The following is an 11,284-nucleotide window of genomic DNA, read 5'->3' as shown; positions in this document are numbered from 1 at the left end:
TGTTTTCTAGCTTAGTTTTGATGCACTCGTGGAGGTGAAGGTCGGTGCTTATCATTACAAATACTCATGAGTCATGATGATGATTCATAATGAAACATAATGGTCATCTCACACCACTGTTACCATCAGTTAGGAATTTAGCACTAATGCTCTCTTGACCGTATCTGATCCTACCAGGTTGTTAAGAAGTGTCCACTGCTTGATACCCACACGTTATTTGATCATTCCATAAACCAGTGGTAGAAAGTAACTAAGTACATTTACTCAAGTACTGTACTCAAGTACAGTTTTGGGGGACTTTGAGTGTTACAAGTAGAGATGAGACTGATCTGATCCAAAATTAGTATTAGTGGGTTCTAATAATAACGTTATTCACTCATCGGATATCGGACGTCACTGATCCAGAAATACAATGAAAAGAAAGGATGTGAAAGTGTTTGCCATGGTCATTTGAGTAGTACAAATTAACATGGTGCTGTTAGTTGTTATGGTGACAACACACGTCACTAGTCTGAGAACTCCCTCTGGCCTATTTTTACACCTATTTTCCTTATTAAACAGAAAATTAATACCATACACCAATCCAAGTTTCTCTCTTTTATGGTGGTTAGTCTTGTTAGTCATCTAGTTGGTTAGTCCACTGTTCAAACTATCACCAACTCTGGTTTGGCCAAAATAAATCCTCAGTTCACTGAGTTAGATGTGAATCTACCCGCTGTTTATCCTCGCTGTTTTTTTCTGCCTCCCAGCTGTCTGCTGAGCAGCCGCTCTCATGCGGGATTTATACTTCTGCGTCAAATCCACGCCGCACCTACAGTGTAGGCTCTGCGTCCACGCAGAACCGTACCCTACGCCGTAGCCTGACGTGCACCTCCCCAGAAATGTAACTAGTACATGTCGTGCCGATGCAGACCTCCTGTCTATTTTTGTAAGCTGAAACCGTTTCCCTCAGTGGAAACAAAGCTTTTATTTACTTTAATTTCACAAATAAGAAACAATAAATTGTGAAGACAATAAAGCCTCCACTAAAATAGCATTTTAAGTCTTGTGTGTGATTTATCCTGGCTTCATATGAGCAGAGGAAATCTCCGCTCATTGCTTGTTTGTTTAGTATAAGACAGTTGTTTTGTCAGTGAAACTTGTGAGTTGTAATGGAGCTGAATTTTGTAACGTTACCTTTGTTAAATATTGCTGTTGTCCCTGGCTTAATATGAGTAGAAGAAAAGTCTGCTAGCCGCTAGGCTAATTTATACAATGTAAAATGCCATAGGCTTGTGCTAAATACATTAGCATGTTGTATTTGTGGGGAAAATGTGTCCAGATAAAGACAAATGTTTTGTCTGTGAGTTATAGTGAAGCTGATTTGTGTACTTGTGTATGAAATTGTCTCTATTAAGCCATGTTTAATGTGTGTTTTGGATATATTTTGAATCAACTACACTTTACAGCACTTCACGGAAGCTCCCCCACCAACTAGTGGTTTGGAGGTGTAACTGCAGAGGGACACAGACACCACTGCACAAGATGCTCACAACTGTGTGTGTAGGCTACAGCTTAGACTCTGATGCACAAGTATAAATCCTGCTTCTCTTGTTCTTCGGAGGCAGCTACAGTATGTAATCTTTCAACGAACATGCAATAATGGCAAAAAATCAAAAGAGAAATAACAGTTACTGTAATATTTTTTAAAAGTAACGGAGTACTTATTTGAAAGCTTACTACTCCACTGCTTGTTTAGTTGTTGCTGAAAACTTCCCCTCAGTGAGAGAGCGACTTGCCACAAGTTGGCTTGTTTATGCGGAGGTTTACACGGAAGTTAGCAACAGCTGCAATGGCAACGGTACAAATAAAAATGGCTGCCGCTCTGACCATCCTGCCATGCTGATTTGAATGGGAATGTTTGTTTTACGGAGTATTTGGCATTTACTTGTGGAGTGCTCGTCTGCCTGTCTATTCATGTGAGGAGCACAGTGAGTCCCAACACATCAAAGTGTCGCTTACCATCTGAAAATACTTTTACGACACCACGCCCAGCTTAAACGAACAATGGCTGGCCTATCCCTTTACAATCTTTGTATAAACCTGCATGGAGAACATCCTTCTGGCTGTGTTGGGATGGCTGCAAGGAAACTAGTTAGTTAGGTCGAATGCCTGCTCCAAGTTCAGAACATATTTGGTCGAGGAGAGTCCGACGCTAGGACCTAAAAACAACACATTACTACTTTACTTACAGTGATAGTCCTGCAGCTCATTAAACAAATGGTGAGTCACTTGCGGTGCCCTCCCCACACACCATTTTGTAACAAGGCAGATTTAAAAAGCAGCCCTGCACACTGCGGTTTTAACTCATTTGATAGAGTTTTGTGACAGTGTAGATATTTATTTCTCCACACAGTTCTCGCACCTTTATTTCAAATATTCACTTTGAAAACCTTATGAAGGAGTTGTCGATTTGCCATTGCACTCTTTGAAATGCTCTCATTACTTTACTCACTTTTGAACTCAAGTAGTAGTTGATAATGGCTTTGCACTTGATTTGTTCAAGTTTTTCAAAACATTGAAGGAGTTGCCATAGCAATCTGTGCTTTGTATGTGAAGGCTATTTAACTTACAGTTCAAATAAAGAGCTTTGGAATACATTTAAATTAAATGAGAAAATGAACTGCAATGCAAATTGTATGCAAAACAAGTTCTGGTATTGGCGTTGGTATCGGCAGATATCCAAATGAAGGTATTGGAATTGGATCAGACATGAAGAAAATGGACCAGTGCATCTTACATTAAAACGATATGCTAAGTGCATACAGACACGTACAAAAAAGTGTCTAGTTTGGGCCTCTTTGTCACGTTTCAGATGTCTATGAGTGGCACCAAAGTGACATTTCCCCTCTAATCTTCTCACATGCTTTCATGTAAGTATTTGTTTGAGGTAAATGTTTACAACATTTCACACAAACTATTCATATTTAAATGTGTGTGTGTGTATCAGGACTGTTGCTTTGGAATTTTTTCTTGCCATCATGGCATTGGTACTTTCACTCACGTAAAAGGTCTGGATACACCACTATTAAATAGACAGGAGGCGGACACAAGAGCAGGAACACTCGCAAGGCCGTGGGTGTCATTTTAACATTGAGGACACATATGAAACGGAGGGGCTGGGAGTCTTCAGCCAGAAAATGTTGAGCGTTTCACTCACTGTTCTGCATTCTGGTTGATTTCTATGCACCAGTTTGTGTTTTGTCTGCAGCAATAGAGGGTGTAAATGTCTTTGATTTTCGCAAAACAAAAGTCTAAAATCTACACCTTTAAACATATGACAGTATAATCCTGCCCAATACAACAGCCCTGATCCTGCATATAATTGGGAAGCTTAGACATAGTGTATACATATTTGGAAAATGTCATTGTAAATCCAACTTTATAGCAATTTTTGAGGCTGTAGATCGACCCCACCCCACCACCCGTACATACATGACATGCATGATAAGCTGAAGTTTATCTGCAAACCCTGTGATGACAATTTGCCTAAACATGCACTGTAATGGTGGCTGTAAGCAGCGCAGAACCACAAGGAACCTTCACTGATTAGACTCTATGCTGATATTTCTATTATTCCAAGTTGTGTGTCACACACACTCACACACACACGCACACACACCTACCTTTGTACAAATGTATTTTCAGCAAATGGAAGCTGCAGCAAACTCAAGGTCTCTTGTGAATGTCTGTAGGAATAGACTGTAAGCACCTGGACAAAAAGGCATAACCGCGAGTGTGTGTGCGTGTGTGTGTGTGTGTGTTTGTGTGTTTGTGTGTGTGTGCGTATGTGAGATTTGGTAGAAGGCTGTTAGAACAGGAAAGAGATATCGTTGCCTCTGCATCAAACTCAACTTGCTCGCTCTGTCTCACACACACAAGACACACAAGCATTCACGTCTCTCCCTCTCTCTCTTTCTCTCCCCCTCAAAGACACACACACACAATCTCACACACACACACACACACACACACACGCTCCACTAACAAGCATGTGCACAAGCATGCAACCTCACAGACACATAGAAACCCAGTAGTTAGTTCCTGCGTCATTACAGTAGCCATCTGTCAGCAGGCACACATACACCGACTTGGCTGTGTGGATGCACTCACACAAAAAAAAACCACACACGCACACACAGACACATTGCATATTCACAAACGCGCACATTCAGCCAGGAAATATCTCACCCCGGTGACCCTTTCTGCCCTGCACGCCCTGCTAGTAGTCTGATGGATTTTTACATGAAGCATTACTTTCACGTGGATCAGTCTAAGAGGTGAAAGGTTCCCTCTCCCTATAGTTCTCTCATTTCTTCTTCTCCTTCTCTGCTATTTCTCTCCATCCCTACCCACATGAATCTGTCTGTCTGCCTCTGCCAAAGGCTGATGTCATTGTCCACCAGCGTGCATCCAGTGTGTGAGATGAAATGATGAATGTTGAGGTATAATCCCAGGGTTTAATCCCGACCACTCCCAATCCGCTGCCTGCCTGCCTGCACACACACACACACACACACACCGGACAGCCAGAGAAACTCTTCTGACGGACAGACACACAGACAGTGTGACAGTTTTGTTAAAACATTAAAAGATGCAGGGTTTGGTAAAGGGGGTGGGGTGGAGGAGGACACACATTTGGGCCTCCAGCAGCCTTTAATAATGATCTCACATTATTCAAATATGCCCACCTGCTAGGCACAGAGACAGAGAGGGAGACAGAGAGATAGGGATAGATAGGGATAGATAGATAGAGAGAGAGAGAGAGAGAGAGAGAGAGAGAGAGAGAGAGAGAGATGAAAGATTATTTATTTCTCCTGGTGGGAGACAGTGAGTGAGTGAGAGTGAGTGGGAGGGAGGGCGGCAGTCAGAAACAAGCAAACTAATTCTCACCGAAGAACAGACAGTCGTGCCAGAGCAGGAGCTGCGGTTAGTTCACCTCTCTGACGCTCTTTGCACACCAACAAAGAAACGCAATTAGTGTTATTTTTTTTTCTTCCTTTCTTCCTCGAGTCTAGGTAGCTGACAAGTACAGGACCAGAGTTTCCATTTTGGATAGGGGGGCTGCAAACACACGCACCCACACTTCTCCAAGCCGCGACAACTCAAGGTAAGGCACGCTGTATTAACTCAAAGCGCGGTGAATTCATTTCGCTTTAACAACTCGATGTTTAATCCCCTGCCGGCGGTGCAAAGCAGCCGATAAAGAGATATAAAAGAGATGTTTTCTGCCGCGCTGCTCCTGATGCTGATGGTGGTGATGGTGATGCGCGCTGTGCGGCCGCCGCGCGTAAAACAGCTGCAGTGAACATTTCCCAACTGGCACAGAGAAAGCAGAGGGAAAAGTGTCTGGCTGTACATCGTGCCAACATAAAGTTAGACGTCTGCGAGGTGTAGAAAACTGACTTGTTCAGCTTTTGAGTGTAAATGAATGACTGTGTGGCTGGTGGAACCTGGCAGCACAGGAGCGAAACTTCTCCTTCTCCTTGTACTTTGGTGTTTTTATCTGTATCTAACATTTCTGTCATGTCCAGGCTTCCTGTGCAGCATCACAGCAAAAAAAAAAAGGATAGTTTCATGAGGGTAGTCACTCTCTCTTAAGTGACAGGTTTTAACACCAGGATACTTGAAACCTCACATTTACAGCTCCCCATTAAAGTGAGTAATTTTACAATTACAGCTGGTCCACTTACTGTAGTCATTTTGTCCCATTGAGAAGTTCTCCTGGCAGAGTTATTGACCGTGTCTGTGATAGTTTGGGAAGGAAATCTGAAGTCAAAGCAATGCGTCCACAGTTTCCTCCTCACACCTTCTCCCTTTCACTGCCTGATTCCGTGAAGCTGCATCATAGCGTTTCCAGTTATGCACTTGTTAATTATGCATTAAACAGTCCAGAAGCATCAGCCACTTTACTTTCTCCATACTAGGTCAGCATATTGACTGCAGGCTTATGTGGAATCAAGGCTGGCGCTATTAGGTTATTGAGATAACTGATAGCACAGTGAGCTCAAGTGCTATGTACAGTATGGGGCCGTGCTGTGTGTTTGGAGCATTGCTCATAGGGTTCCAGAGGAGGTGCATTTACAGTTTGAATAGTTTCACATAAACACATCAAAAGTGATTAACTGTTTAGCAAAGCCACAACAGAACGCATATCCTATTTCTTTTTTTTTTTGCAATGAAAGCAGAGTCCACCCCCTACTGGCCTCATTAACTTGCTTTATATGAGCTTGTGCAATTTGATAAACGAGGAGAGGAGCAGAGAGAAGAGAAAACATCACAGAAAATCTAGTGTAGGCTACTACACTACTGCACCCCAGAGAGAGACTAAAGGAGGCTGCTGAACTAAGAGAGCGAACAAAGTGGCAGAGGAAAAGAGGCTGGGGATGACAAAAGGGGGGCAGGCGAGAGAGAGAGAGGGGAAAAAAAAGTGTGGAGAAAAAAAAAAGTGGTCTCTCACATATTCGTCTCGTTTGACTTGTGAGAGTTGTGCCCCGTGTTTTCCCAACACAGTCTCTCTTTAGATGGGGAAGAAAAGCTCGCTCTGATTTTATGTAACGACAACGCTGCTCGCACAGTTCACACCTGTCTGCTTTGCTGTCAGCCTCACAACATGCACTGTCACATGATGGTTTCAACCGCATCAGTCATCTGTGTGTTACCTGTGCAATTATCAGCCTCCACCTCTCCGATTTTAGCACTCATTATCCTACACTATCTATCTATCTATCTATCTATCTATCTATCTATCTATCTATCTATCTCCCCGCCTTCTTTGTACCAGCCACTGTCCTGTAAACCAACCTGTAAGCTGCAGTATTTTATGTTTGAACTCATCTCTGGAGACCTCATTTAGAGTTTGTATAAAGGCTGCAGCCTAAAGGACAAAAGGCTTTCAAATCATTTGTGTACTGTACTGTTCATGGCAAAAAAAAACAAAAAAAAATGCTATTCCACTGGACAAGCCAGATAACCGACAAGCCAACACACCACGCACATAATCAAACAAAGGTGGCCTCGGTGATACACTGTACGTGTGTGTTCAGTTGTGTGTGCACATGTACTTTATGTTTTGCCGTCACCAACTTGCTTTCTGTGTGTGTGTGTGTGTGTGTGTGTGTGTGTGTATGTGTGTGTGAATGGGAGATGCAGCTCAGGTTATAACCTTCATCTGCACTGTTAAGCCCGCTGCCTTTTAAAAGTCTGGGATTCATTTTTGGAGATTTTCAGCCGTCTGACCTCTGATGTGCACTCACTAGTCAGAAACAATTGGAGGATGAAGTTTATCAGAGGGCCAGATTTGTAAGTCATCTTAGAGTAAAATAATAACTTTGATAAAGCAGTTTTGTGAGATTGTGGTTTTATGTAACATATTAAATGCTGAGCAAACATGTTGAGTCACGATTGAAATCTGCTTGCTTTTGACCTGCTTTTATGATTTAGTCCTGTTTGTTTGGTTGTGTCCCATTTTGAGAAGCACATCTTAGAGAAACAAAACGCAAACAGATTTCAGTCAGATTTGGGGGAAAAGTCAATGCAAGACCATCCGGTTCTCATCCCAACTTGCCAAATATCGCTGCTTTGTCAGTAGCTTTCACATCTAAATATGATGTACTAGATATCCTCCTGTGTCTATTTTTGATGTTCTGGCACACTGTGTCAATTTACGCTTGTTAAATGCATTGTGTCTTTTCAAAATGCGCTTGCGTTTTCACAGGAAATGTATAGTTTACTGCTCATTAGATGCATACAGTCTTCTTCAAAATATGCGTACATCATAGGTTGAGGGTAGAGTTAGAAGAAAACATCATGGTTTGGCTCAACATTAACACAGGAAGTGAACAGTGAGCTCGAGGGTGAAAGTCCTGTGTTCGTTGGACCCATCCACCTCCCCGCTTGGTAGTCCTATAGAGACTTTCCAGCTCTTTATATTATGTTGTTGCAGGTGGCATTACAAACTGATGCTGTCTCATGGTGTTACAAAGTGATGGCATAGCATACTACCGCAAAAGGGGGTGGTCATAGGTTCAAGTCCCTGTATGGACCTAGCATGGAGCATGGACTGGTAGGCCTGTTTGCCTCCTGGGCACCGAGGCACCCCGAGCAAAGCACTGTACCCCCAACTGCCCAGGGTGCCTGTCCAAAGCAGCCCCCTCATTCTGACATCTCCACCTAATGCATGTATAGGTCTAGTTTGTGCTTGTGTGTGTATTCCAGGCCTGTGTGTATGACAACAGAGTGAAAAAAATTGAATTTCCCCTCAGGGATTAATAAAGTATATCTTCTTCTAAAAGGTGCCTTTTTGCGTCAGAGTCTGACGCCGAAATCAATGACAAAGCGACGATATTTGATGAGTTGGGAATGAGAACAAGCTGTGAGCCAAGGATTATTATTTTTCGTGTGTGTCATCCAGGTGTGAAACCCAGAAAATTTCCCAATTTAGGTACTTAATGAACATTTTTTGCTATTTTGAACGACACACAGCGCACATAGTCATACAAAGGTGGTTTCGGTGATACACTGTACGTGTGTGTTCAGTTGTGTGAGCACATGTACTTTTCCAACATTTTTCTGCTGGTGAAATACATTTTGAGGAGATGGAGCTTTGGTGGAGGTATTCACACTCCAGCTGTTGTTGAACAAATTGAACATCATTAACAACTTACTCCACTGACTTCCATCTCCGTTTAACATAGTTTTAATTAACTGGCAGGCTGGATTTATTCAGTAAATAGGAAAATGCTGACATATTTATATAATTAACGATCTTTAAGTGCCCAAGATCGATAAGCTTTCACATTTCCACCCTTTGAACTCAATTAAATGGAAGAGTGAGTTTTGACTACTTCCACCAGCCGCTCAACATCACTTGTATTGATTATCAAACAGTTCATCGAGGGTGAAGTATGTAGTTATTACAACACTGATCCAATACAAATAGGTCTCAAGTAACGCCTGTGTGTGATGGGAAAACAGAAGAAAGGATGAGGATGGAAGAGACGAGTGATGTCCATGTTTACAGTAACATCGGCGGTATCGATCAGCCCACATATTTCTCTGAGTTGACTCACTGCAGTCTGAACAGAGAGGACAAAGGAAATGTACTATTTAAAACAGAAAGAACTTGAACGACAAGAAAAAAGCATGAATATTGCTTATTGGAAAGATCAGTCAATGCCGGAGAGAAAGAGCGTGGCGTGTCCGGCCACAGCCCAGCGGATAAAAGCCATTTTTTACAGATTTATGATTTCATCAATAGGAAACCTAATGCCAGGTTTGCGTGGATGCTGGTGCAATGCGGGCATCAATATTCCATTATAGTGTAATGGTATGCCATAATAGCTATTAACAGTGGATGTAGTAAACGCCCTACGATTCTTCTGTGGTTGAATGTGAATGTTTCCCACTGAGATTCGGCTGCTGAGGCACAGGGAACAGAGTCCCAGGCTGCAATCTGCAACCACCATGTCCACAACCACAGAGTTTCCATCACAGCAGCCAGGATAGGTTACAGATGGTGGTTGTAGGAGATTAAGAGGTGCATCAATCCATCAACATGACTTTTCGAACCCTCTGTGTAATGTGACACAGTGTTCGCTCCCTGCCGCCATACTTGGTGGCAAGTAATGATCCATACGTGCCCCGGGGGCTCGGAGATGACGTTGTTTTTTGACGAGGACTTGGCATACATTGGCAACAAAAGTAGTGGTTAGACGGTGGAGCCATCAGTGCCAAGAGTGAAAAAAAAAATCCAATCAAGACCTTGCTTATTTCCTCACACATCACCACCTATGTTACATAAACATGAGCTTCAGGATAAACTGCACACACAGCATATGTTTGTTTTTTTCCCTTAACTGAGTTTGGTGCCAGAGGTTTCTCATGTCCTGCCCTCCTTGCTCATCTTCTGCCTTCCTGCTCTCACACGCTCCCATCTCATCTGCTCCGTCTCCTCCAGCTGAGCCCTCTGTCCTCTACTGAACCCCCAACATGCATCTATCTATCTATCTATCTATCTATCTATCTATCTATCTATCTATCTACAACATTTAAAGTTACATGTATTTTATCCCCCCACTGATATAATGTTGTTGTGGAATATTCAATAAGCCAATAACCTTTTCATACATTGGCTTGTTTATGACATCATTTACCACAGGATCATTATTTCAGAAAGATGTTGCATGAACATAATAAATGCAAGTGGTTCACAAATTTGCATGCGTGTAGTTAGAATTGTAAATTGACACAGTAACTCCCCAATAACTCCGTGCAAGACCAACCACAGTTGTCTGGAAGTATAATTCATTAAAATGGTATGCAAGTGTACGATGCCTTAAGAAGATTTTGCCGTATCATCTCAGAGACGAGAGTTATGATCTAAGACATATGCAAATGGGAACACCAGTTAGCTGTAGGTGGGCTGTAAGAGGGACAGTGCACACATGGGTATATTTCAGGAAGGTACCAGGGTAGTAACAGAACACCAGCTATCATTGCGAGCCACAGCAGGCAGGAAGACTTACTCACTCATCTGTTTATCTTTGAAGCAGCGCCACTGATAGCCTGACCTTGCGTCAGAGTCTTACACATTTGTACCCACTGAGCAAGCAACGTCTGTGGACGTCCAAGTCGAGTTGATATCATGTCCACAGACGTGATATCAACTAGACTTGGACGTCCACAGACATTGCTTGCTCAGTGGGTAAGACCTGCTTCTGAACCTGACGTACAATGCTGCACCCGCCCCACCACTAGCACGTATGACTGTGTTCCACAACCCAACCTGACCGGTCAACACAAGATCTGCAGCTTGACTAGAAACCGCAAATCCTATAAAAGCCATGCAGTGGTGGATGAAGTACCTGAAAACCAAACTTAAGTAGAAGTATAGAATTAGAACCAGTAAATGACTTAAGTTACCTGTTTGAATACTACTTGAGTAAAAAGTCTTAATGTATCTGATATTTTCTGTACTTAAAGGGAAATTTCGGTTTATTTCAACCTGTCTCCTATCGTCCTAAATTTGTTTCAAGTGACTAGTGACATAAAAATAATAGTTAACATGTTAGCCGTTAGCCTAGATACAGCCAGGGCGCATAGTAGCGTCAGACCTGTTAAAACGTAAATGAATGGGCATACTTCAAGTGCAAAGTTAGTCCACTAAACAAGCTTTTTTTCCACAAAGACCGCCTCATATCGTTAGGATAAATGTCAGAGAACATATAGAAAATGACATGTAAAC

The 11,284-nt window shown here is 42.5% G+C and overlaps 1 protein-coding gene across 1 annotated transcript in view; it reads left to right on the top strand.

Annotated features, from left to right (window-relative positions):
- Positions 1-4,941: 4,941 nt before the first annotated feature.
- Positions 4,942-11,284, top strand: part of camkvl (CaM kinase-like vesicle-associated, like) — a 53,587-nt gene continuing 47,244 nt past the window's right edge. The window contains exon 1 of the mRNA XM_050066064.1: positions 4,942-5,149. The gene's annotated coding sequence lies outside the window, so the exon portion shown is untranslated. The remainder of the gene's footprint in view (positions 5,150-11,284) is intronic.

The sequence above is a fragment of the Epinephelus moara genome, chromosome 16 (assembly GCF_006386435.1).
Source record: "Epinephelus moara isolate mb chromosome 16, YSFRI_EMoa_1.0, whole genome shotgun sequence".
NCBI classification, from domain to species: domain Eukaryota; kingdom Metazoa; phylum Chordata; class Actinopteri; order Perciformes; family Serranidae; genus Epinephelus; species Epinephelus moara.
This window is presented reverse-complemented; position numbering and strand designations above follow the sequence as displayed.